The sequence below is a fragment of the Sphaerodactylus townsendi genome, linkage group LG02 (genome assembly GCF_021028975.2).
Source record: "Sphaerodactylus townsendi isolate TG3544 linkage group LG02, MPM_Stown_v2.3, whole genome shotgun sequence".
Lineage (NCBI taxonomy): Eukaryota > Metazoa > Chordata > Lepidosauria > Squamata > Sphaerodactylidae > Sphaerodactylus > Sphaerodactylus townsendi.
In genome coordinates, this window is record NC_059426.1 from 121220736 (window position 1) to 121245223 (window position 24488).

The following is a 24488-nucleotide window of genomic DNA, read 5'->3' on the forward strand; positions in this document are numbered from 1 at the left end:
TTAGAGGTTGGCAGCCTTCATTATTGTATGAGTCCGTGTTTTCTTGCATTCTTAAACGCTGAATACCATTGTCACTTTTTTGACATTCTGAAATATATTTTTTCATTAGTTAACACAGCATTTTAAGCTTGAGTCCTTTCCAGACAGTTATTCGACATGTCTAATGTGGGTCATCAGTGGCTATAGCAAATAATGAAGCACAACGTATGATTCTTATCTAGACTGAAGCATAGCTTCTTGTCTCCATGCACTGCTTCCCATGCTTGCAAAGTCTGTTTCATAAAAGGCTACAATAGAATTCAGTTTTCCTCCTCCTGTCTTCCATATACGCCTACACTGTTGTGTTTCTTCCACAGTACTGCAAATGGTTTTTAACACTTTTTCTGCTGTGTAGGCGGCCTCTCATGTCATACTTGAACTTTGCAAGAAATGTAAACCATTTTTGTACATCAGATCTATAATTTAACATTAAAGATGGAGAAAATGAAAGGGTTGGGTTCACATTTATGATGCATTTCAGTTGTGTTCAAAAGTTATAAAATGCAGCTTTAGAAAATGTTAACGTATTTATTCAGGTAAAAATTTAAAGATACAGTCAATGAGTTCCCCTTGTTAAAAAAAATTACACTTTCTTCATACAAAATTAGCATCAAAATATTTGCAGGACAGCAAAGAATTGGTATTTTTAAATCTTGCTTCAGTTTTTGAAAGTTCTTTCTGTTCATCTTCCAGAAATCTTAAGCTATAATCAGTTTATTAAACTCTATAAACACGTCTAATTTTTGAATGGATCGAAACATCTTGCATGAATGCCATTATGAGCTCATTTTTATTATAACCAACAATGTATAAGCAGCTTGAGCCATCTGGATTTGTTTTTCTTAAATATGTTCTCAGGCTACATATGGCTTTGTTCCTCCTGTTGTCTTCAAGTGGCACATAGTCCCAGTCTCTCACAGATTTACAGCCCAATTCTGTTCTCTGCTCTGCAGCATCTGAGTACCCGATACCTTTCTTCTGAAAAGGAGTGACCACTGTCTGTTAACACTAGCATGATTAACTGTGGTAAAACAGTGGCTACAGTACAACATTCTAAGTCTATTAGAAAAGTATTACTCTGCATAGAATGATTCTGTCAGAAATTTAAATCCTTGGTGCCTACTTGTGTTCTTAAACATCAGTTTGTGCTGCTTCTTACTACCGTATATACTCGTGTATAAGTCGAGGCACCTAATTTTACCACAAAAACTGGGAAAACTCATTGATTCGCGTATAAGTCGAGAGTGGGAAATGCAGCAGCTACTGGTAAATTTCAAAAATACAAATAAATACCAATACCAAAATACAAATAAATACCAATAAAATTACATTAATTGAGGCATCAGTAGGTTAAATGTTTTTGAATATTTGTTTTTTAAAAAACCAATAAACTAGCTCAGTAAGTGGAAAAGAGGGTCAACAAGAACAATATGGTATTAACAATAACGTTAAAAGTACAAAAACCTTAGCTTTTTTGTAAGGAAGGGTTTTAAACAACGGATCTTACAATAAAAACTGGAATGAACATGCCTGTTCACTGTGACTCAAAACTACCCTGCTTTTTAAAAGAATCGTTCATTATTTTTAGTGTACATATTTTTAAAATTGCACATGGCAGGTGTCATTTTAGAAGGGACGTTCACATATACGGTACTAAACAGCTATTAGGATGTTATATGTGAAAATTTACGTGCCCTGCAGATACATACGAGGGTGACTTAAAAGCTGTTTGGGACAGTGGTTATGAGTTTTTGTGAGTTTTTCAGGTGTGTGAGCTGGGACAGCACAACGGAATGCCTTTGGGACAGCCCAACGGAATGAGCTTTGTGGAAGCTTCCAGAAAGAAAAATTGCCACTGTGCTTATCTAAAGTATGATTTTAACTGACAACTTAATGTTCTTAGTATCTATTGATGTGTTAGTTTTCCCCAACAGTTTGAGCATGTTAACTCTCAGGTCTCTCCAGACAAAAACAGAATGATTAAATTGCAGTGATATTATATGTGTCCAAAGATGCAATTGTCTTTTCAGTCTGAATCTAAAAATACTTAATTATTAAAATTTCTACTCCAAATCACATTAAACTGGCATTTCAATATTTAAAAACTAACAAACAAACCAGGATCAGTGAATGGTAAGTTTTCTAGGGGTTTTTCCTAGGTTGTACAGTTTTATCAGCAATATACATTGACTTACTCTTTGTTTCATTAGAAATTCCTTGTCAGATCTAGAATGGCATTTTGTATGTCGCTTTTGCTTAGATGCAGGAAATTACTTTATGTTTTCAATTTGAAAACAAGGTTATCTCAGCATCAACTGTAAGGATCCCACACATTGCTAATTTTACAGCATGAGTTGTGGGACATCATTGGGATAGACATGAGACCTTTTTTTTGCAGTGTAACCATGGAGACTAAATGTGCACAGAGGAAGAAGGTATATAAAGTTATTTTAGGGATGTGTAGTGGGATACCTATGAATTTACTTTTGTACATGCAGAAGACATTAGATGGCGTCAGATATATCCATCCAGATTTAGTATTCATTTGATAGTTATATGTCTCAGTTGGACAACCAAATGACAGCATGCCGGGGAGGGGGGGGGCTGGATCATAAATGAATACAAAACTTGGATTTGTATGAATACAAAACTTGGATTTATGAATACAAAATGAATACAAAACTTGGATTTATTTTAAAACTTGGATACTTAATGAGCTTTACATTTATTCAGTGAGGTTCAGTAATGTAGTGGCAGAGGATTGCTGATCCAATAAATGTCAATAGAAATTGAATTTAATGGCTTAGTTCACATGGAAAACCAGTTGATGGGAAGAATTTCCATCAGCAGGTGGGACTTTCTGTCCTTGGGCCAGAATGTTGCTCCAGGGGACTTCATAACAAGAGATTTTGTTTTCCTTCGAAATATGACTTGTTTTGAAATATGACTTGTTTTGAAGTATGACTTGTTTATGGGGTTTTTTAAAATCAAAATCTGCTTATTTAAGGCTCTACTGTTTTTATCTGGTTTTGTTGATGTTCACTGCCCTGAGCCTTATTGGGAAGGGCAGGATATAAATCTAAAAATAAATAAAAATAAAAGATCTAATTTGACATTCAGGATCATGATGATACTGTAAATATGATGAGCCCACTTTGTTTAATATTTCCAACTTAGCCTTAATTCTACAATTAAGTTAGTGTGGTTTGATTATCCCATGCCGCTATATCTAAGAATTGTGTATAAAGTAGACCAGCTGAAGATAGGAATACACACTTTTTTTGTATTTGACATTTTTTTAGCTTGGTATAGTGTTTAGAGAGTTGGATCTTGGAGATCCTTGTTCAAATCTTCACTCTTCCATGAAAAATACAGATTGGTATTAGGATAGGTTGGCAGAAACTGGCCCATCTTACAAGGCTGTTATGAGGTTAAAATGGAGGGGGGGACAATTATTTGTCACCCTGAGTTTCCCGGAGGAAGGGCAGGTGAAAAATGTACTGAATACATTTTTTACTTCTGGTATGGGGGGAGGCAGGGGGTACAAAGAATGATCCCCAGAAATGGACTGCAGAAGGGGGAGAGTGGAAGTTCCAAGGCAGACAGCCAAAGGGGGACTGATCACCCAGCCCTGCTGGGAAAGTACTGCCTGGAGAGGATTTTTTTAAACGGGGACAGCCCAGTGCCCACCCAGCCAGCCCAGTGCCCACCCAGCCAGCCAGGCCTCCAACATCCGCCACTGCCACTCTTAAAAGGCACAATTCTGTCTTGAGCTGGACTCTGATACAACCACCAGATCACCTCCCTTTCTTCATGGTGAAGCATCCGAACCCAGAGAGGCACTGCGGGTGGGGGAAGCAGAGGTGAGTGGCCGAGCCAACCTCATGCTCCTCCCCTTCATTCCCAGAGCTCAGTCCAGGCCTGCCCCCACAGTGCATGTGACCTTCCCCCATGCTTCTTTCCCAGCCTCTCTCACCCCTTCCTCCTTCAGTATGTGCATGTCATTCTCTCTCCTCACCCCCCCCCCCCAGCTGCTATCAGGCTTTAAGTTTAATGATGTTTAACTTAGTTCAGACACCCTGCTGGGACGAGACAGAGGCAAGTCCAGGGAGGGCACCTGAATTAAGTTAAAGCGAATTAAACTTAAAGCAAACTCTTTGAGCTTCTTCAGCAGTGGTGGGAGAAACTGGCCCACATTTCTCCCTGCCACCACTGCTGAATAAAAAGCTTGAAGAGTTTTCTTTAAGTTTAATTATATTTAACTTAGTTCAGGTAAGTGACTGGTAGGAGACTGGCGGCAAGGGCAAGGCTAGGGAGGGTGCCAGTCTCCTCCCAGTTGCTTGCCTGAACGAAGTTAAGCTTTGCAGCAGTCTTAGGCAAGGCGGGGCAGGGTGGGGGGGATGAGAGCATGCGCTCAGGCAGCTGACACCCAGAACCCTGGCTTGCGCCACTCACATTGTGCTTCTGATGGTGGTAACTGTTTTATTCATTGTTTTATTTATTGCCCCAACTGTTTCCCGCACCCCACAGTCTCCCAGCAAGCCAAGGCTTCCCACTGCCCGCCCATAGCTGCGGAGAATCCTGTCCTGCCTGGTGCTCCTTCGTGCTAATGTCTTGGGGCCTGCCAGCCCTCCCTCCCTCCACCTCTGACGGCTTCCTGGACTGTCACGGCCTCCTCAGGGCCTGCATTCACCACTCCTGCTGCCTCCATGTTGCTGCGGCTCTCTCCATTTCCTGTTCTGAATAGGAAAATGGGATCTAGACCACTCTTGCCCCACAGAAAACTCCACATCCACTTCTGTTCCTGATTGGACTTTCCTCTCTTTTGAAAGCTGCATAGTTCTAGCATATGTGGCTCTTTTTTATATTGCACTTTCCTTTATTGTGGCTGGTGGGTTGGCTTATTTTTTATTTTGTATTAAAAGATCAGCTATGTACCCATCGTAAATAAATTACACTCTCACTTCAAATGGAAGATAATAAAGAAACATAATGTTGCTTAAATCCTAGACTATGCTTTCAAATGACAGATAAATATCCTTTCGTATACCATATTGTGGTATATCATATTGTGGCTGAATTTTAATTACAAGAAGATATTTATCATTGTCCCTTTTTTCCTTTTCTTAAGTGCCAGAGAGAGTTGGCAAAGTAGCAAAGAAAAGCATTCTTTAAAATTACAATGAAAACCTTACCTAGTGTTCTAGTGATTGAAAACATTACAGAAATAACTATGGGAACATAAAATCCCTGCTAATGTTATGCTCTTTATTATGGAGCAAAGCTTTTTGAGTTCGGAATCTCACCCTAGTATCTCCACCCAAATTTTTAAAAAAGGTTTTTAGCTGTAGTCAGTTATGAAACACTACTCTGAATAACTTCAGACTATAAATTTAAGGGGAAAATCTTATTATGATAAAATTGTTTCTGGCTACTTTTCTGGATAGGATGGCTGTCTAGGGCTCCTTCTGCACATGCCAAATAATACACATTCAGTCCACTTTCACAACTGTTTGCAAGTGGATTTTGCTATTCCTCACAGTAAAATCCAGCTTCAAAGTGCATTTAAAGTGGATTGAAAGTGCATTATTCTGCATGTGTGGAAGGGGCCCAGGATTCTGTTCAGTGTATATGTGAATATAATTAAGTAGCAAAGACACAAAAAGTATGTGTGTTGTAATTTTGGGAACAGGAAACAAAAGCTATTGGCCTTTGAAGCAAAGACGGAAAAACTGAAAACTCAGATTCCTTGCATCTATTGAAATTAGACCCGCACATTTCAGCCCACATTGTTCATGAATCATGTGATCCCCATAAACTATTTATTGGGGGAATTGTACTATTCAGCACTAATAGATTATGCACATGGATCTCAGAATCCTCTCAGTTCTTTCTTGAGTGTTCTTTCTATCTATATAAAAAGTCAGCTAGGCCAGCATGTCAGATGTATGTAGGTCCCAGTCTCAGCAATTCATATTTGGGAATAATTTCCACTTGCTACTGCAAAGTATTTGGTGGAGCATAACTGTAGAGATATTTCCTTTGCTTGATTTGTCGTGAACAAGCAGCAAGAGCAGCATAAGCAGTTGTACTTCTGGTTGCCAGATGAGGAAGTGGAAGAGCCTATGCCTCATTGTTGCAATCTATCTTGTATGTAGTTTCAGGGACCCCACTCAGTGTGTGAGGAGAGGGAGTAGTGGGCAAGCCGCTCCATGAACCAGTCTGTCCACATAGGGAAAATGTTCTTAAAAGGAGTTTAAAACTGGATTTTCTATATGTGCATGTTACTTACAGAAATATGCAGTATGAAGGCTTTCATTTATATGTAGCTCATACCCTGCTATAAATTCTGCTCTTTTGACTTTTTTCTTGAATTTTCGAAAGCACTGCAGTGCAAGGATTGAAAAGCTTGCATTCCTTTCATAGTCTCATAAATTAATTTTCTCCTTGTGTGAATGATCACATTCCTGTAGCAGACCATGCTTTCTAGATAAGAAGTTCAGAGTAGTCCATTATGAATAGCTACCAGATAACTTGACTTTGGGAATTATATTTTATGTTATTAAGAGATAGCAAAGTGTATCCTTTCCATATATATATAGCAGTTAAGTTGTAATTAAAATACTTGTGTTTTGTTCAGTGGTTTTAGTTTCCATTTTAAACACGTTTGCATTAATGTTAGGATCAAATATGTTGTTGCATTCTTATCTGTTGCAGTATTTTTCACATGCCCGAAGTGGGAAAACTAAACAGCATGAAAGGGATTTCAAAAGGAGAAATAAAAGGGATTGTTTTTAGTTCTTAATCTTTGGGTTTTTAGGTAATCTTGAGATCTATTACTATTGTAGCACATTACAAAGCAGTGCAGAGACCCATGGGCTATGACAGTGGTGGCGATCCTATGGCACTCCAGATGTTCATGGACTACAATTCCCATCAGCCCCTGCCAGCATGGCCAATTGGCCATTCTGGCAGGGGCTGATAAATTATCAATCCATCAGAGCCATCTGGAAATGGCAACATAAATTAGACCATCGATCGGCCAGTACCTATAAGGTCCCGAGATATTTTTTTATGTATATTTTCTGAGGGCTGGTGTAGGCATCATGCTGGTGATAATTTGATAATAGCTGAGTGGTTGGTAGTGGGACTGCAGGATTGTTCACTCTCCCCATCCATGGATTTTCCATCCATGCCCATTGTACAGCCCAACTGTAGCCAACAGTTCAATGAATACTGATTTCAACAGCAGTTATGGTTGAACAGGGCTGTTGCTTAACCCTAGACCTGAAGCCAATATAACACTGTGGACAGAGTGGAATCAATACTAGGGGTGGGCAACTTTTTTCAGTATTTTTAGGGTTTGGCTTTAAAAAAACCTGAACATTTTCAGGAAAGCCAAAAATATCAGTTTTACAAGCAGGGAAAGCAGTCTGCCTGCCTGTGTGAAACATATTTACCTTTATGGAGTCAGCCTATTTGACTGTGCCAAATAGCCTGGTTTTGGCGGAAAGGGCAACACCCCCCCCCCCCGATAAAAGCCAAAATGGCTTGAGAGGGGCAGGTCTAGTCATTTGGATTTACCAAATGATCAACCCTAATAAACACACCACAGAAACTTCTGTATTTACCATCAGTACTTACCAACTGCTGTCTTGGTGCTGCAAAAGTCAATCTTCCCTTTTAAACTGTTTCAACGCTTAGTTTTTTACTGCACTTGTACATATAACCTTAACATGCAAATAATGCTACACTCCCTTTGAATTTAAACTGATGCTGGTCCACTATAACCACTAGGCTGTAAACTGAGTCAGCAGAACTCCATCAAAAGCAGGAGCTACAATGTACTTCAAGGCTTAGCGTTCCTAACTAGCTAGAACATTTTGATAGATAATGAGTTGGATGTCATTAGTATATAGATGACAACCTATTCCAAAGCAACATGTGATTTCTCTTAAGTGTTTGGCATAGATGTTCAATGGGAAGGGGGTTGAAGAGGGAGACTGCAACCCCTGGAAACCCCAAAGGACAAGACCCACACTGATGACAACTGGTCTTCAATACCAACTCTGTGAGTGTGTTCTGCAAGGGATTACTTAAACCAGCTCAAAGCGCATCCTCTAATAACCTGGTTCTGCCTCCAAGTTTCTCAATAAGATCAGAAGATCTACTGTATTGAAGACTGTGGACAAATCTAGTGGGAGCCAACAGAGAAATATGGCCTTTGTCCACACTCAGTTGGAAATCATCAGTGCAGCCCTGTTTGAACTAGTGACATAAAACCTAATTGGAAGAGCCCAATACTAACACTTATCCAAATAGTATTCTGCACCAGGTTCAAGGTCTGGGTTCTTACCTGTAAAACCCTAAATAGTCCTGAACTCTTGTATTGGTGGGACCACCTCTCCCTATGATGTGATTTTATTGTGCTACAGAGAGAAACACATCTTACCATGACATGCCTCTGAAGATGCCAACCATAGACGCAGGTGAAACCTTAGCAAAAAACTACGTAGCCGCACAGCCTGGAAAATCAACAACAACAAGTATTTTTATTTTGTTGTGATCCACCCTGAGTCCACATTTAGTGGGAGAGGGCAGAATATAAACTCATCTTGCCTTCATTGACATCATGAGGGTAAATAATATAAAATACTCTTAACATGTGGAGCTAGTCAGTAAATCTGCAGGGAAGAGGAGTTTGATACAGACTTTCTGCCATTTTATAAAGAGAGAAGATGGATGCAGAGATTTGTACTCTGAAGCTATGATAATGATTCGATATTGTACTAAACTTAGGGTTGCGAGGCAGACTGCTGTGAAGATAAGCACATTTTCTCCTCCCAGTTCTGGGAAAGGTTGTCTTTGTCTCTTGCTCAACAGGGAAACTATTTAATGCTGCAATCTGGAGGAGGAAGAGTTTGTGGATAGCAGTCTTTGTCCCATCGGAGCTGAAAGAAGTAGTACCACCCATTGTTTATATATACATGCTTACATTTGTACTGCTGATATTTCAGTATAGCATTGATTATTCAATTTGGTTTTGGTCACATGTGTTGAATTCATGTCAGTTTTCAAGATGACTGAAGTTAGAATTGAAGGATGCTGAAGCATTCACATGCTACAGGGTTGTGCTGGAAATTAACTTTATGATGTGTGCTCTGCTGTGAATAAAAGTAGTAACACTCTTCTGGAACAGTAATAATTGCCAATTGGATCTCACAGACTAGCTGCTATTGCTATGGTAACAAAACTCTTTAGTTTTGTATCTGCTGTTCATTCTAGATTAAAAACAACCCCCCTCCCAGACCTGTCATCTGGATCTCTTTTATCTATCATTTAACTTTCTATGTTTATCACAATGTATGGTGTTTTGGAGCAGCAGGCCACAAAAGCTTGATGTTTGAACTTTCAAAGTGAGGTGCAAAGAGAACATTTGCACAGCAAATGCCTATTTCAAGCTTGACAGCAGCTGATTTCTGATATGCTGTGAAAACTGAAGGCATTTTTGCATATAGATTTCACCATCACTGGAAATGCAATTGAGTGTGAGAAATATTTAATCCCAAGTGTTGACAAAGGGGGCAGGCAGGAGTGTGCATTTATTGAAGTAGTCAAAGGAAAGTCTCAATACACACAGTATCATGCTTGTCTTGTGTCAAATTGGCTTGGTGATACCTTTTTTACTGTGAGCTTGGTCATTATTTTACAGCATTTGCAAACATATTTACAGCTTAAATAAAGCTTTCTTTTTACAGGTTGTATATACAGAAGGAGCATTATTTCACACAAGTCCCAGACTGATGATCCAAATTAAATAGGTGTGGAGTTTTTAGTTAGTTTTTAAAAAAATGTTTGGCGCTCCATATATTTTTGAGTACTATAATTTTTTTAAAAGTATAATACTTACTGTGAGAATGTGTGTTTATCTTGGTTAGACACACCAAAGTATACAAGGCGAGGATCAATTCTCAGATTCCTTGGATTGGTTCCTGCAGCTCACATCACACTGGTGTTTGAGTGTTGTTCCACCTGTACTGCAGCTTGCTCTGATCTGTGCATGCACGAGTTGCCAAGCCAAACTGAACATGATGCAACAGAGATCCCAACATTTTTAAAAATTCAATATTCAGATGTGCAGGAGCTCAGTTCTGATCAGGACTGTGGTGTAAAAGGAAAAAGGAGTTTTCCTCACTGTTTTCCTAAACGGAAACAGATCTGGGAAGTGACTATTTGTCCGGCTGGGTCAAACATAAAGATCCTGGGGAAGGCTTACAAGGAGAGACTCGTTCTTTCCCTTTAGTGCTACCAAAAAAGGAGGTGTTTGAAAAAAACCCTTTTCAGAATTGCATTTCTTTGGGGTTTTGTCTGTTAAAATAGAATTGCATTAATAAAAATATGAACTTAGTTACAATAAATATATAAATACTGAAAGTATTTTTCAATAAATGTAATGAAACGATTCACTGAAAGATATGCAAACCAATGTAATATTTAAACTCTTATAGTTTTTAACAGCGTATCTTGTACGTCCCAGTTTATAGTCCATAAAGTGCAATGGCTTGTTGAATTTGCTTACTTCATATGCAAGGACAAAGTGTTAAGTTGTTAACTTCATTCAGTTGGTCAACTTCATTCAACATTCTTAACATTCATTCCAAAACTATACACGCTGTCCAATATTGAGGGGATTGGGGTTCCTCTGAAGCAGCTGATTCAGGATGCACTCCAGAGGAATCGGGAAGCAGAGCTTCTCCTGGGGACATTAGAAAGCAAAGATGGACTGTTGTGATCTGGGGCCCAAATCTACATTCCTGAAGTTCTCTGAAAATGGGTGGGTAAGGCCTGCCATGACTCCAAGTTTTCATTTTAAAAAAGGCTTCAGTATCTTCTGTTGCAAAGACATGCCTTTTTTCCTTCTATCTCTGCCAGGCAGAGACTAGAGACTTGCTTTTTTAAATGAAAGTTGAGATTTGAAAGACCCTGTAACATCTTTTGCTACTGTGGTATATCAATATGATATTCTAATGCTGATTTAAAATAAGGAGTGGGGAGGAAATATCTGGTGGGGGGACAGGATTAGGAGAAATGGCTGTGATGTGGACCAGAAAATCCAAACTTTCCCACAGCAAAAAAGAAAGAGAGAGAAAATTGGAGAACTAATATTAATTCACTCTGAGACCCTTGCCTATTTTACATATGGTTCATCGAGGAATCTCAGATAAATACAAGAATACATAAAAACTTTTACATTATTAATTAAAAAGGATACTTTTAAAAGATGTAAATAATTGAGCATACGGAGAAAATAAGAATTTCAGAAGTCAAACATCAAAGCAGATTATATTGGCCGTAAGAAATTCTCCCAGGAATTTAGTGCCAACCGTTTGTTCATTTTGACATAGTTAAGAACAATCCAACTTAGAAGAAAAGAGGTTTGAGAAATACTGGACAAATGTTAGGGAAAACTCTGAAGGTGCTCAAATGCACCATGATGCTTTGGGGAAGCAGCTGCAACCACACTGTACCAGCAAACAGCTCATTGCTTATTCAGTCCAACCTGTCAATAAATTTGTGACATATTCATTTCTGGTGATTCTGAGGCAATCTGAAACCACAGCAATTCTAGCATCCCTAGCTGCAGCACCAGAATTCTTTTTCCCCTGACCACTGGTTCCCAGCGCAGTGAGCAGGATCACCTATTACATCCCTGATCAAATCTGGACTCTCTTTCAATAACAAATGAAATGTCATCATCTCTTAGGCCGTTTCCGCACGGCCTGTTTATGGCGCCCTGGGAACGGTAAAAACGCCTTTCCCAGGGAGCCATTTGCACAGGCGGCGCTCCCCCTCCCCCAGGGCGGCGTCAAGCCGCCCTGAAAAACAACCCTTCAAAGGGTTGTTTTTCCCTCAACAGCATGTTCCCGGCGGCGCGGTGCGAACAGCGCCGCCGGGAACACACTGTTTCCCTTCCCCGTCTGACTCACCTTGTCCCCGTCGTCGGCCTGCTGGCCGTCGAAGCCCCGCCCACGCTGTCCTCCGACCCCTGGAGGTCGGGGGCAGCGTGGGCGGGGCTTCGACAGCCAGCAGGCCGACGACGGGGACAAGGTGAGTCGAACGGGGAAGGGGGAAGAGGCGGCTCCATGCGGAGCCGCCTGCCATCTGCCGGCCTCTCCAGAGGCCGTCCGCATGCTTGCATGTGAACGGCCTCCACCTCCACGCCGGCAGAATTCTTGCCGGCGTGGAGGCGCCTGGGGGGCCGTGCAGAAACGGCCTTAGTTATCCACCCCACCCAGGTGTCCTGGAAGTTCTGGGGATTACCCTGGGTAGCTCTTATTAGAATTTATACCCTTCCTTTCTCTCCTATAAGGAGACTCAAAACTTCGTACAAACTCCTTTCCCTTCCTCTTCGCACAACAGACTCCTTGTGAGGTAGGTGGGGCTGAGAGAGTTCTGAATAACTGTGACTAGCCCAAAGAACGTAGGAGTGTAGAAGCAAATCTGGTCCACCAGATAAGACCCCAAAGCTCATGTGGAGGAGTGGGGAATCAAGATTAGAGTCCACCTGCTCTTATCCACTACACCATGCTGTCCTCAGCAAGTGCCTCCCACTCCCATCTATCTGACATCAAGCCAGATGCCTTTCCTTGTCACCTGTCTGCAGGGCTGCCTCTTTCTTCAGAGGCCTTGCTCATCACTTACAGCACCAACCCCACCAGATGTATAGTAGGTTGCTTCTTTCTTCAGAAGCCTGCCCTGCAGCTTCTGCCCTATTTTCTATGGGCGTGCCATAGTGGGGGGGGGGAGGGATGGCACCATTCCAGTTTTATTCCTGAAGTAGTGAGGACAGGCCAGCAATGTCCTCAGAGAGTGCTGCCTGACCAGTGGCGCAGGAATGGTCTCCGGGTTTCTACAGATGTTGTTGAGCTTGTGTTGCTGCTGCAGATCACCACCTACCAGCTGGGAAGTTTAGATGGGGTCCTCTACAATCCTGGAATACCTCAAACTAACCTGGTGGTCTCATTCAAGTGTGTATTTTTTTTTACTGATAGGAACTCTGATTTAAACTGATTTTTTCCCTAAAATAGCACTGCTTTTTAAAGAAACGCATCCCATTTATTTGTTTTATTTTCTGCCCACTTATTTCCTGCCCATCACCAAAGTCCCTAGGCAAGATACAGTCACGTAACGCTTTAAAAAATATAAGACCATCTTAAAGACTCCTTTATAAATCATCCCCATCCCCCACCCTAGCTTACCCTTCTTAAAATAAATAGCCATTTACCCCAAATAGGGACCACCCCAGCAAATTTTTAAAATATAACCAAAAGAAAGCCGGTACAGATGAGCACAGATACTTAAAAAGGGGAGGGGGAGGGCAGGAGGAATATTCCATGAATAGCCTTATGAACCCACACATTAATTGTGTAGACCTCTAATCACATAGCAGTACATTTGAAATTGTTTGAAATGTGAATGAAATCACCATTCTACCAAATTGTTCTTGCTTTTAAAATAGTTGAAGGAAATAATAAAATATTAAGTTCTGCAATATGTGCATAGCCTTTTTCATCTAAGCATCTCTGTGCTTTCTATTTTAAGTTTTGCACTGTTCTTCTGGCAGAAGAAACAATTCAAGAAGTAGTAATGATAGGTAATCCAATTGTATTGGAAACAATAGGCTGAGAGATATTAATGTGTGCTTTGGATTTTAAAATGGCCATAGCAGTTTCAGCACACAGTTGTTTGCCTGGGTAACTGGCATTGCTGTGACTTCCCATTATGAATTATAACCTTTACAGCATTTATACATGCCCCCCCCCCCAAAAAAAAAAACAACACCAGCAGATTCCTCATTGTCAGGGAGAAAAAGTGATATTAATGTTTCTTGGGGTTGTGTTTACATAAATTTCAACCCTAAGATATAAATACTTAATAGGTTTCTAAGGGATCTAAACACAAACAAATAAATTTTCATCCTCAAAGCAGGTGCCTTCATCTTTCTTTTGAAGTTTGCCCTTGTTGAATGATTATTTCTTCGGAATATTCATAAGAGTATCTAAAGCTTAGGATTTCTTTATTGCACTTTTCTTCCTGTTTTAATTTATGAAAGTGAACCTGTAGAAGTGTCTAAACATAAAGGATATATTATTGTTGCCAAGTTGGTACTGAAACATGCCATTAAAATTCAGGGTGAAGTATTCTGTTGTGCCTGTGGGACAACGAATAAAGCTGTTGAACTGTGGAGTATATATTCTAGTTCACTGCTCAGTGGCAGCTTCTGTGACATTTCACCATTCACTTATATCAGTGATACTAAGCTCAAGAGCCGCTGTTGCGAACAACATTCTCCATGGGACCCACTTTATAATCCAGGAAAATAGGCAATTTCTTCAGAAATGGGAATAGTTTCATCATTACTATGGACCCAAGGTTAAACTAACAGTTTAAAACACACACACACACACAACCTATCCACAGTGATTATATCTATAAGGGTTCTGGTGTATGAGAATGAATCAACAGATGCAGCTGGTTGAATAGGGCATGATTTAATACTAGCCCATTGTTAGCAGAATACTTAACATCAAAAGAGATTCTTACCATCTGCAGAACTAGAATAAGACTTGAAGGGAACTTAGACTTCGTTCCGCCTGTGCAGCTGGGCACATTGGGCAACAAGCGTTCTCCAATTATTTCGGTCGGCTGCGACGAGCTCAACTTTGTCCCATGAGATGTGAGCCTCACATAGGTCTTCTTTGAAGGTCTGTCTTCCATGGTCTACCTTGCTTTTGCTTTCCTCCAGATGATACCCATTGCATCACGGTCTTGGGTGATGGTGGCCTAGTAGGCATAGGATGTGCCCAGCAAGACGCAATCATTGCTCTGTCACATGTAGCTTTTTTTAAAAAAATCCAGCCTGGTAGAGTTCTGAAGAATTAAAAACTTGTACACTGTTTCATCTTATAACACTGACTTGTAAGCCCTGAAGTGAGGGGCTGGGGATTGACTATATGGGTTTGCTCAGTAATAATGGGATCAGACAGTCCTATGTTCTCAGATTGACATTGGCCTTTCTGCACAGCACAAATTCAACATCTTGAGGATGTAAAGAAGCGTTTTGGGATAGAACACCATGCAGCTTTTTCCCCAAGATATCTTTAGCATGTTTTATTTCTGCTCAACCCAGGTTTTTGTGAAAACGCTAAACTAGTGATCTTTTTCTCTCAAGACAGTTTAAAGACATTTCCTGCTTGCTGTTTCCCCCCTGCTTTTTTTCCTATTCGACTTCTAACAACTTACTTTCATTTTCACAACACCTCACGCCTGCCATTTTCTCCCACTTGTAATTCCTCCTTCCGCCCACCATTTGGTGGCCGTTTCCCTTGGAGGTTTCCTCTGCTTTGCAGGTCATCTGCCTATGATTTCAGTGGATAAAGTACATGAATAAAGTTTGTTTGAACTGGCAATCCTGAGCATGTGCCATTTTTCCTTTTTAAAATTTCGCTTGGAGGGAGGTATCTTTGAAGCTATGATGAATCGAGATATGTGCATAATACCAATTCTCATATGTTGTCATAGCTTCGAAGACACCTCCCTCTTTTTTCATATGTGGTGGACATGTAATCAGGCAAAATTGTTTTGGGAAATGATTTTAAAAGAAATGCAAAAGATTTTGAAAATAACAATTGGAAAAAAATCTGAGGCATTTCTGTTGAGGTTGATGGGGGAAAGCATTCCTGATCAATCTAGAACACTTGTAATGTGTATGACAACTGCATCAAGGATTTTATATGCATGCAAAGGGAGGGACAACAAATTTCCAGGAAAACAAGACTGGATCTTGAAAGTTAGAGTATGCAGAGATGACAAGGTTGATGGTGGTTATAAGAGACAAGAATATGGACAGTTTTCTAAAAGACTGGAAATCCTTTGCAGACTACTTATTAAAAACACATGCAAACAGAGAAACAACGGCAGGATTCAAGACTTAAATGGGCAGATGAGTTGCAAGCAGGGGAAACCATTGAGGTCACCAAATGGCAGGCAGTACAAATCACAAGCGGGAGAAAATGGTGGGTGCGAGCAGCAGCGAAAACAAAAGTAAGAGCGGGGGGGGGGGGGGGGAGGAAAAGGAACTGCTTTCCTGGAAATGCTCTTTTTGTCCGCACTATGCCGGCAGAAAAAGCCAAAAAGATTCTTACTTGCGTTGTGCATAAAGGGCCTGTGGTAATCAAAATGGGGTTTGTTACAGTTATTTATCATTGTTCGGTAGTGCTTGAGATAATGGCATACAGTAGTTACTGTATTTTATTTATTTACGGTCTTAGACCAAAACATTTAAAATACGATTTAAAAAATAAAGCAACTTAAAACCTTCTTAACTAATATAAAATACAATTAAAATATTGCTCTTCCATATTTCAACAACCAAGGTAACAAAAACTTATAATGGTATTTCTCAAGGTCTATTTTTAAAAAGTGACTTCACCCTATGTTTCATTCTTCAAAATTCTTAAAGTACACAAAATCTTGCAACTGACAATGTAATATTAGGATCTGTTCCCTGAAGTAACCATCTTAATATATATTTATATTTATTTCGACTACAGTCAGAGACCAGCATATACAAATAAGCACACTGTTTGATGTTAATATCTTAATATATGTTTGTTATTATTTGCAGCAAGTGTCTTTAATATCGGGCCTAATATGTCTTTGCGAGGCTTGTCAAGCAAAAGACACCTGAAAAACATAAGTTCCATTATATCAATCTCTTTTAATTAACAATCACATAGCCTTTTTTCAAAGGGAATTTTCCTGTATCTTCCCTCCAAAACCCCAGAGGAGCGTGAGTCACTTCTAGCTAAAGAGAATGCTCTCCTCTTAGTTACTGTACGCCATTAGGTCTTTAGGTTGATTGGAAACGCGAATGTGGCCCTCTGCAATCCTTGGCCTGACGTATAGCAGGTATGATGTTGAAAGTTCTGTGATTCAGCTGTCAAGCAACTGTGGACCCAAATTTGGATGGGTATTAGTGGGATGGTAGGTTTTCTCCATGCAGTATTTTTCTGATATGACACAGCCCTTGTTTTCCTTGTTGGGTGCTGCAAACATAGCATGTATTTATCCTACCAGGAGCCATTTTTGTGCCCAGAAAATGGTACAAGGGCAAGTATAAGCCTCCTATCCTCTTCTATGGTCTCAGTCTAAATCTAGCCCACGCTCTTGCTTTTAAAACTCCTTGAACTCCCAGAGTCGCATCTGTTTTGACCTGTAGTTACATTGACTGTCCTACGTCTTACACCAAAATAAACTGGTTAATAGCATCCCCACCCCTACTTACAGTTTATATAGCATGATATTATAATTTGACATTTTAAATAATTTGATGTTGTAGTATATTAAGTGTTGAGCAATATGAAACAATCAGTGATTAAATTCTCAGAAGGACTGTATGTCAGTAGCTGGCAACTCATAATCTTGTGCAGGTCTCCTCAGAATTAAGTCCAGGGCTTGCTCCTGGGGTAACTAGGCATAAGTGTAACTTTAATTTGCCAGAAGAACAGTCTCAACATGCAAAGGTATTCATGTGATCCTACCATCACATCAACCTTAAAAATGGCAATTGATAGCCTATTTTTGTTATCTGAGTAATAAGTTGTTAAGCTGAAATGAAAGGGAAGGAAAACCGAGAAGAAATCCTATGTGTAATTGCTTGGCAACCCTCCAGGATTTTCTAATGCTTCCTGTTACCCAAACATTTAGGCTTTCATGGTTATCCGCCAGGCAACCACAATTTCCGTTTCTCCTAGTTCTCTTGCCCTTCCTTTCCAGTTTAACAGCTACTGTTCTAATATGTAACAACAATTGACTGGAAGCTGTGCAGCTCTTAAAGTTGCGGCGAACGTATAAATCAGCATTTCCCAAATGGTGGGTCACGAAAGCAAAATGCTGGGTCACCTAATGTCCAGGGCTGGGGCCGACCACACCACCCCCGTCCTTGCTCGGAGGGCACCACTGGAGGGACAGAGCTGCAGCCCATGGCAAACGCTGGTGTTGCAAGGGCGGGCCAAAAGTGGCCTCCGGGGAGCCTCCCTGATGCCATCACATGCAGGTAAGGCCCAGTGCAGGGCTGGGCTCGCCCATGCCGAGCCAGAACAGGCAGGGGCGTGGCCTTGTTAAAACCGGCCATGCCTGCCCTAGGACCAGGGGTGGAGCTGGTGATTGGGGTGGGCCCAAATAGTATTAGGAACAGGGGGGGAAAGGGGATAAAAGGGCTAATGAGGGAAAGGACGAGGTGGGTGAAGAAGGAGATGGAGAAGTGGTTAGAGTGAGTGATAAGCAGCACAGCAGAGAAGGAGAGCAGAGTGCAGGAGTTGGAGGGGAGGAACAACTGGAGCCTAGGGAGAGGGGGTGCAGGGGTGTCAGCTTAACTCCGGTAGAAGGGCGAGGAGGGCCAACAAGCAGGGCCAGTCAGGACCCCTTCAGGCAAGATGTGGGTTAAATGCTTACAATCCGCAGGATTCACCCCAGAGACTGGGGACAAGGGCAGATATACCACTACCCAGGTGTGGGACGGGTTCGACCTCTACTACTGAGGTGCAAGGGACAGCACATCACCTAAAATTGTACCTAGTTTCAGGTCATCAGGGACATATTCTTATCAGTTTCTACCAATGCATGCCAGCCAATTGGCCATGCTGACAGAGGCTGATGGGAATTGTAGTTCCTGAACATCTGGAGAGCCGCAGGTTCCCTACCCCTGAGCTAGCTTAACCAATAGCATCACAGTGGTAGGAAAAAACGTGACTGCACCACCGGCCAAATCGTCTGGCAGTCTGCTTTTATTTTACTCCCCTTCACCTGTACTCTGCTTGTTCAGTTTGAGTTAAGTATCGAAAGAGAGCGTATTATTGTTGTATTTACTGATTACATGTAATTTGACAATGGATAAATGGGTAATAAAACAAACAAAAAATGTGCCTGTTATAAACTCTTCGATTAACACTGATAAAAAATTGAGTGATGTGCAGCCAGAAAAACTTTCTGAGAGTGGCACTAGCAGACAGTCGAGGGATGTGCAGCATGAGTTCTGAGAGTGGCACTAACAAATGGCTGTACAATATGTTGACTACTACTACTACTACAACAAAAATAGATATCTTGGACCCCACAGTATTCTGAGGATTACATACAATTCGGTTTCATGAAGGGTGCTGATGACAAACCATTATGTGTTATTTGTTATGCAGCACTTTCAAACGAGTCCATGAGACTTTCAAAGTTGAAGCGGCACTTAGAAATGAAACTTCTAAACTATAGTAATAAGGCAATAGATTTCTTTATAAATAAAAATACAGCATTAATTACTATCAAGAAGACTATGTTCGAATTTTCTCAGGGCACTCAGTCTGAAAACCTTGTAATAGGTTCTTATGAAATATTAACATTAATTGCTGAAACCCTCATACATCTACCTAGAAATTAATAGTTCTAGCAGTGAAAATTTTAGCGTCTTGAATATGTGATAAAAAACAGGAGAACCAAGTAAATATGCTGACAGTATCAAATAACACAGTGAAGCATAGAATCATGGAGATGGCTGATGATATTGAAGAAACTGTCATAGGAACCGCCTCTCCGGCTGTGGGGGGGGGAGTGGGGGCCGCTCGCATGCTAGCGTGCGAATGGTCCCTGGGCCTCTACCGGCATAAATTATGCCAGTAGAGGCTTGTTTCCACCCATGTGCGGAAAGGGCCCAAGTGAGGCCTGGAAAACTCCCAGAATTACAATTGATCTCCAGATGACAGAGATCATTTCCCCTGGAGAAAATGTCTGCCCTAAAGGGTGAGCTCTATGGCATTATACCTGAATAAGGTCACACCTGTTAGGTTTTTGGATTTTGTTTTAATAATTAGATTTGGTAAATTGTTCAGAAGTCTTTATTATAGGTAATATATTAAGTATGTAGGTAGAAAGGTAATTTTAAAGAATATGGTTTTTGGATATATTTTTTATTAAATCCTCCCTCCCATTTTTTCAGAGTAAAATATTTGGTAATAGATTATTTTAATTGTATTTGACATTAAGGTTAGAAGTAGATAACATTGGAGTCATTTGAGACTAATATGGCAGGGGAGGTTTGGCTTATAAAGAAGCATAGAAGTTATAATTTTAGGTCAAGGCAGAATGTATAGAGTATCTTTTAGATAGTATTGGTTATATATATTAAAGTATAGAAAGTATATTTCTGACAACATCTTAACCTCCCTAGATTCCATATTCTAGGCTCTAGACATTTCTCAGTTCAGAACTGGCAACCCTACCTGGTTCGGAAAACACGTTTGCAAGGCTGTAATATGTGTATATATTGTGGATATAATGTCATTTCCCAGAGAAGTTTTTCTAAAGTTCATGTGAGGGAGTAGATAACATCTCAGTAGTAGACCACCTACTTTGCATGCAGAAGGTCCAATCCCCAGCATCTCCAGTTAAAATAATTAGGTAGCACTTGATATGAGAGGCCACTTACATGAGTCCCTGGAGAGTTGCTGCCAATAAGAGTAGACAATGCTGTCCTTAATTGACCAGTAATTAGACTTGGTATAAGGCATCTCCATATGTATTCTGTATATAAAGACAACAAGCTTTGAGTTTAAGTCTAGTTCTAGCAAGAGCCATGAATTTTAAGTCATGAATTTTAATGACAGCTTAGACAGGACTGAGCAATTGCCCCAAGGGTAGATTTTAAGACTCAAGGGAACTGTGGACAAACCCCAGTAACTGGTTGTGGTGGGTTTTTCAGGCTGTGTGGCCAGTGGTCTGGTGGATCTTGTTCCTAACGTTTCACCTGCATCTGTGGCTGGCATCTTCAGAGGTGTATCACAGAGTAACTTCTAGAATTTTGGGGAAATGAGCCATACAATCACTAAGCTTGCCGTTAAAGAACATTCCCAATCCAGTGGTGGGGTTCATCCGCACTTGCTGTTCCTCCCAAGTATGAACAGCACACACAGGAATTCATATATTCATGTACCACGTTTCCTTGAAAATAAGACCTACTACTCCAAAAATAAGACCTAGCCCGATTTTTCGGGATTTTTGGAGGATGCTTGAAATATAAGCCCTAGTTACAGATTCCCCGGTGCAGCTTATCTGGTTATGTTGGGAATGCAAAATCATGGGGGAAAAAATAAGACATCCCCTGAAAATAAGCCCTAACGCATCTTTTGGAGCAAAAATTAATATAAGACCCTGTCTTATTTTCGGGGAAACACGGGTATGTATATATGCTTAAACCTACACATTCATATGTAAACAAATACCCATGCACATCGTCAATAGGAAGGCATGGGACTGAGTGAGGGATTCTTCCTTCTGACCTTGCCATGCCAACCCTGTTTCTTGGTTCTCCTTGTTATCTGATTGTAGTTTCTGCCTGCATTTTTAGTATGTATCAGATCAGGTGGTAAGAAGGAAGAGAAACAGAGGGGATGGCTCATTAGCATCCCAAGGCAAACATCTTTTGGCAACCACCTGAGGATGAAGTAGAGGGAATCAGCTGAGTATGCGAAGCACAATTCAATCACCCTCATAAATATTTTCATACATCAGTTGGGTGCTTCAGTTTGGTGATTTGTTCTGGAACCCCATACCCACCCAGTATCTGTGCACAGTGGCAAGATAACTCTATCTGATCCTACAATTTCTGATCTCAGTAGACTGCATGAAGATTCAGTTTGGTAGCAGAATGTAGACTTTTTTCTTGGTTTTCTGGAAACAGTAAATTTCTGTTATATAGACCTGACTTTCCTTTTTTGTCTTTATTTGATGTTTTAGAAATGTTCATAAATATTATTAATAATGATGTATTATTTTTCTACAGATTATACATGTCGTGTGGATGCTGATGCAGAAGTTTATGAATTTGTCAAGATGCCATGAACCCATAGTATGTATTATTGTTTCTCATTCTCTTCTTGAGCTATATTTTGCCAGTTACACATGAAATCATCCAGCTTCCTACACAGTCCATTATGAATTGCACTGCTCTATGCTATGATTCTAAACTGGACTGCATCCTTGTATTACAATACCTGTTTATTCAGTTTAGTTGTATTTAGCTTAAATTTGGACATCTGAAATAAAATCTGAATTCATCAGCCAACCACAAGGTTGATTAATTTCACCTTCTGTCAGTGGGCACATTGCTTAGGCCAGGGGTAGGGAACCTGCGGCTCTCCAGATGTTCAGGAACTACAATTCCCATCAGCCTCTGTCAGCATGGCCAATTGGCCATGCTGGTAGGGGCTGATGGGAATTGTAGTTCCTGAACATCTGGAGAGCTGCAGGTTCCCTACCCCTGGCTTAGGCAGTTCACTTGAAATGCAAATCTATTTTTTATTTTCACCAAATAATTAATCCCTTACAGAAGAATGTGGGTGTAATTGTCAAAGCTAGCAAAGGACTGCTATTAAATCAACTGGTGTTGGCTGGAATCTCCTTCATCTCTTATTAACCAGGAAGTGGTTCTTTCACATCATGAACATAGGAGAAACAAACTGTCTCAATAGGAAGATGTTTCAGATACCCTTCCTGTTCTTCTTTATGAGTTCCATTGTTTGGGAAATGTTCCTCTCTACTTTCAGACCCTGCATTTTATTGTCTCACCAAAACCATGTAAGTTGATATCTTCCTTCCCTTTTAGAGTTCTTTTATTTTTATGCGTGGAAAAATCCATCTCTGTTTAAAATAGGAGCAATTTATTTTGACCCAAGTGACTTACAGAAGTGCTTAGAGTCCTTTGAACAGAAGACCTGTGGGGGCTGCAGTATGATTCAGTCCCCATACCTTTTTAATGTAGAGGCTGCCTTATATACTCTGTTGTTTCCCATTCATTTGTAACTGATTTACTTAACTTAGATGTTCTTTGGTTTGTTTACATGTTGTCAGTGTTTGTATGACCAATGTTTGGAAATATATTGCAGTTTTACTGGGTTTGTATTCTGGGCCAAAACATGGAATTTCAACAGAACTACCCAGTTGACTGAAATTCTAGAGAACAATGAATGTGGTTTAGCACTGTTTTCTTTTTAGCATAATGAAGGGTCTTAACGTGTTTGAGAGGCTTCGTTGGTATCAGTGACTTTGCCCCTTTACAAGCCACTTCCACAAGACACTTCTACCCAACAATTTTTTCACTAAGGCTTGTTTCGAGCTGTCTCTAGTGTTGCTCCAGAATGACTGGACTGTGCTCTCAATGCTTTGTGCTTCACAGGTCTCTTCCTTAGCAGGGAGTGGCAGACTGCAGCAGGCGCCTGCTTTTGTGCCTAATCTCATTTATGACAACTTTTGTGCCTAATCTCATTTATGACAAAAATTTCCCTTAGAACTGAGAATCCACAACTGAAATGGAAGGGGGGGGGGGGGGATAATTTGCTTCTCTCAGCTCAATGCTTGTTTTCCAGCCATAAAATCATATTCTGCCTACCATGTAAAGAAATTTGTTCACAGGCATGCTGCTTTGATTTCTTGCCGTTCCGGCAGTGATATGGTTTAACAGCAATATAGAGTATTTGGTTTGCCTTCTTCTCTTAATGCTGAAATTTCTTCTTCGCCTGGAGTAGAAAAGACAGAGGAAGAGAGACAAGACAGTTCAGGGATAGGATGCCATAGCTTTTACAGTGTCAGACTAGAATCTGGTGTGTGTGGGTTTGAATCCCTGCTTTGCCATGAAAGCTTGCTGGGTGACTGGGGGCCTGTCATAAGCTCTCAGCCAAATCTTACCTCACAAGGTGGTTGTTGTGAGTTAGAGGAGAAGAGAATGCTTTGAAAAGCTGATTTAGGCCCAAATTAGGGGGAAAGGCAAAGTCTGTCGATTAAAAAAACCATTTAGAGGAAACTTTGAATACATTTCCTGAGAGCCAGCTAGACTGAATTTCTGAACTGTGTCTCGTCACGAGTGCTGAAGAGGTAGGGACGGAGAAAGTACTCCTCCTACTTCTGACCTTGTCAAAATTAGATTTGAAGCTTTCAGACACTTCACATAATTTTAGAATTCAGGTATGATCCTCAAATAAATTTCAACTCACCCCAAAATTCCCCTTAACTCCTCCTCTAAGTCTACTGCCTTAACATTGTTCCGCTCCCCAAGGGTGGTCCCTGAGGTACTGCTAGCCATTCTGAGGTAAACATCTTCCTTGCTTCGACTGATAGCACACACAAATTTTGGTTCCAAGTGAAATGAACATCAGTCATGTTGTTGTTTGTTATGGTGGGGGCTGTGCAGTGGAGGCTGAGCCAGATGATCCTAATTTGGTATTTCAACCTTCTTGATGTACCTTTCTCCCTGTTTCTTGAAGAGTTCTGCTTTAAGAGTTGAAGCTAGCTTCTTCACTAACTGATAACATCCATGACATCTGTGTCCTCACTGTAGGTATGATGAT

The 24488-nt window shown here is 40.6% G+C and overlaps 1 protein-coding gene across 7 annotated transcripts in view; it reads left to right on the forward strand.

The window, feature by feature from the left end:
- The window catches only part of SIPA1L1 (signal induced proliferation associated 1 like 1), a 184530-nt gene that overhangs the window by 62556 nt on the left and 97486 nt on the right, over window positions 1-24488 (forward strand). For all 7 annotated transcript variants that reach the window (XM_048484057.1, XM_048484063.1, XM_048484062.1 and 4 more), the window contains one exon: window positions 21929-21994. The gene's annotated coding sequence lies outside the window, so the exon portion shown is untranslated. The remainder of the gene's footprint in view (window positions 1-21928; window positions 21995-24488) is intronic.